The sequence below is a fragment of the Cynoglossus semilaevis genome, chromosome 20, assembly GCF_000523025.1.
Source record: "Cynoglossus semilaevis isolate Cse_v1.0 chromosome 20, Cse_v1.0, whole genome shotgun sequence".
In the NCBI taxonomy this organism is placed as follows: Eukaryota; Metazoa; Chordata; class Actinopteri; order Pleuronectiformes; family Cynoglossidae; genus Cynoglossus; species Cynoglossus semilaevis.
In genome coordinates this window covers 14,637,955-14,641,775 of record NC_024326.1, presented here as the reverse complement: position 1 = coordinate 14,641,775, position 3,821 = coordinate 14,637,955, and positions in this window count along the sequence as shown.

Sequence of the window (3,821 nt, the reverse complement as noted above, 5' to 3'; positions counted from 1 at the left end):
CCCCCCGCCCCTCAGTTTCCCCACCTCTGTTCTTTGATCCGGAGTCTTTTCTTAGACAGACGATGACGGTCCCTGCAGAAACAGGTCACACTCTTTGTTTCTTAGACTCAGACTTTCAGGCGACGCTGTGTCGCCGTTCTCCTTTCGTGTGTGCAGCACATCGCAGATTTTTTTTTTTTTAAATCTGACCTCGTGAAGTTTTCACTATATCACGAAATATCGCACAAAAAAAAAAATCAACTAAAAGACAAAGTAATTATACATACGAAAGGTTTGGCTTCAAAAATGTGGATTCTCGTTTTGAAATTGAGATAAGTGTGATCGCGAACGATCGCTGGTAACTGGTAGCTAGCTCTGTGTGCTATTGGCTAATTTAGCGTGCTCTTCTGTTCCTCATGCTGATTGGCTCATGCGCCGTTGTTCAGTGCGGTACTGTGAGTTCTGCTGACTCGGCGGGTTCTTCAGCTCATCATTTCCAGAGTCGTTTGTTTGACGGCTCAGTCGGTTTTCATCAACTTTTATTTTTATGTTTTTCCTCTAAATTCGCTGCCTGCCAGGTCCATTTTCTTCCCCGCACTCTTATTTACCCCACAGGTGCAGAACTGCTGGTGTATCGTTAACATATTTCTTAATAACGTTTCAGACGCGCCGCAAAACAACTATTCATCCTAATTTATCAGACAAATAAATAACACCCTGCTAAAAAGGGGGGGCGGGGGCGCTGTTCCTGCGGAGGAGTTTTTTATTGCCACGGCAGGCGTGCATTCTTAAGTGAACAGTAACTGAAATATCACAACACGTCTGTGCGTGATGAATTAAACATCAGCAGGTAAAAATATATCGGTGCTCCACAAGACATGAATAATGGATCTGCAAATGGATCTGTTTAAGAGCAGACAGGTTTTTTCTCCTCTTATTTGTGTGTTCAGAGGAGGTGGTGGCAACAGCAGCAACAGCAGCAGCAGCAGCGCGAGTTGAAGTTGCCGATTTAGAAACCAGAGACGGCAGAAGAAGAAAAAAAAAACACCTTAGCTGATCAGAGCTACACATTAGTTTAAAAGCTTCTGCTGATTTTCTACTAAATTTCCTTCAGGAGATGAATAACGTATCTACGGTTCTTAAACACGTTGTCGTACCTTACTTGTCGTAGCTATGGCTAACGGAGATAACGCAGTGATCAGTTGTTCTGCTAGCGCCCAGTGAGAAGATCGCACCTCGTGACTTTTTTTTTTATTTACTCTTGGCTTTGTGACAGTTTCGTCCACCAGGACAGACTGCACCGGGATCATCTACTCATGTAGCCGCTCCAGCTTTCATGAAAACAACGCCACCACACGGTCAAATTTTGGTTTAGTGCGGAACTTGGAGTGCCGTTTCTTCGGAGCGCCCGTTGTTAACGGCAGCCACGTGTTCTTATACGAATTGTGTTTCTGCACCAAATAACGTGACCGACCATTTAACTACTGACAGCGTTAGCATACACGCGGAAGAACTATATGACTTTTCAATCTCTCTGAGGGATGCGTTAGCATACACGCGGAAGAACTATACAACTTTTCAATATCTCTCCGAGGGACGCCACGATCTCGTTGACGTTTTGCTTTTTCACAATCATTTTCTACATTTGGTCGTAGAAAATGAACAGATCTGAGTGTCACGTAAAAACCGACGACTCAAGTCAAGGTTTCATCCAAGTTGACCTGATGATTTATAACTGCCCTGTTCTGATTGGCTGATGCACACAGACACAGGCAGAACTTTAATTTCAGTGTCCAGCAGATGAGGTTCTCCGCCCGCAGCTCCTTCCCGGTACTACAGCGTCTCTGACGGTAGCGGCGGCAGCGCTGCAGCTAAGTGCTGCTCATTTAAACTCATCTGTGATTTAGGGCTTTATTATGGGATTCACTGGTGGCAGTTACACTGCTGTGTGATCCAGGCCAGCGGGAGGCGTTAATGTGTTCCTGGAGCACTCGCACCTGCGTTTTAAATCAGCGTAGCCATCAATAACCGAGTACGAGGCGAACACAATGAAATGAGTGAACGGAAGGAATGAACCGGAACGCCGATGACGTCCGATTCTGATTTCACGTTCACTGATCTGACAATAAAGTCGACATTGCGTCGAGTAATTCAGCCCCAGCTGTGGATCACTGAGCAGCTGTATGGTGGCTGTAAATTGTCGTCACATGTTTGGACAAACAAAACCTCCCCAACACAGAAGGAAGAGCAGGAGATTTGAACCCACACCCACAGTGGAACCAACACAGAACTTTAAAAAACAAAAGTCACAGAGAATAAAACCCACACAGAGCTCCCAACCAACACAGAACTTTAAAAAACAAAAAAACAAAAGTCACAGAGCATAAAACCCACACAGAGCTTCTCTCAAACACAACCCAACAGTCCGTCTGCTCACGCCCCGGCCCCGCCCACCTTTATAACCTCAGGTGGTGACGGTCACAGCTGAAAACAATCGCCTCGTCTGGCCCTCGTCACCTGCTCTGAAACAGGAACCAGGATCTGAAAGACTTGGTTCCAGATTTAGTTTGAACTGAATTTGAAGTTTTTTGTTCTTTTCAGACACATTTGTCTTGAACTTGAACTTTGACTCAGGGTAAAATGCAGAGAAATGAAACTCCAGACACTGATTACTGACCGAGTGTGCATGTTCATGAAGGGGGCGTGTCCTAATCACCTGATGATTGGCAGCCTTATAAAAACACCTGTGCCCTCCTCCTCTGTTTGACTCACTTGTTGCTTTGCTGCTGCTTCAGTCACTGCTGTCTCTGTGTTGTGTGTGTTTTTTTGGTTTTTTATTTTTTATTTTTTGTTGTTTTTGATGTTTTCTGTTGATAGAAGATGTCAGCGTCCACATGTTAGCCTGTTAGCCTGTTAGCCTGTGTTCATTTCGCCACAGTTTTCTACTTCCCTGCTGTTACGTTTTTATCCCTGAAGTTGCTCGTTCTGATGTTTACGTCCTGGTGACGCCTTCACTCAGACTCAGGTTCTGACCACAGAAACTTTAGCTGCAACGCTCTGTTCACACCAGTCTCACGTCAGATTGTCAGTCGAGATTTTTAGCCTGAAATCTGGCTAATTATCTTCTCCTGTAGGGGGCACTATTACCTACTATCTAAGCATCTGTCTGTGGGCTGCGACCAACCTCTCAAACCCAGAACGCAAAAGGTCGCAGCTGAAAACCCACATTGCCGAAAATCCCCGATAATATCGGCCGACCAATCTTATTGAACCGATATTAGCACGATTATGTAACATCTGTAAGAATCGTTACTGGGTTTTTCTCCGGTAATGAAAACCCGGTAAAGCAGTGCCTGAATTTCGCAGAATGATGTGTGACCTGAAAATTGTTTTGGGGGAAAACGGCTGTATGTGAATGTGAAAGCCACTAGATGGCAGCATTGCAGCTCATTTTATGAGCAACTCATACAGTGGTTTGTACATAAATGTCTCCAGGCCTATGTCGGCCACGGTTGATATCGGAAATTAAGTGTTCGGACAATATCGGCAAAAAATGAATATCGGACATCTGTAACTACAGTGTCTGCAGCAGGGGTCACTAAACCTTTTTGAAACTGAGAGCTACTTCAAGGACACTTGAAGTCAGTCGATATATACGAAGAGCTACTTGTTTGATCCAGACTTGACAAACAATGTCATATTAATTCCCGTATTTTCCAGAGTATAAGTCGCACTAGCAGAAAAATTCATAATGAAGAATAAGTTGCTCTGCAGTTTAGTGTGACTTACAGGAGTGCCCCCTAGCGGCTGTCAGTGTAAAAATAACAAACATGTACATTTTC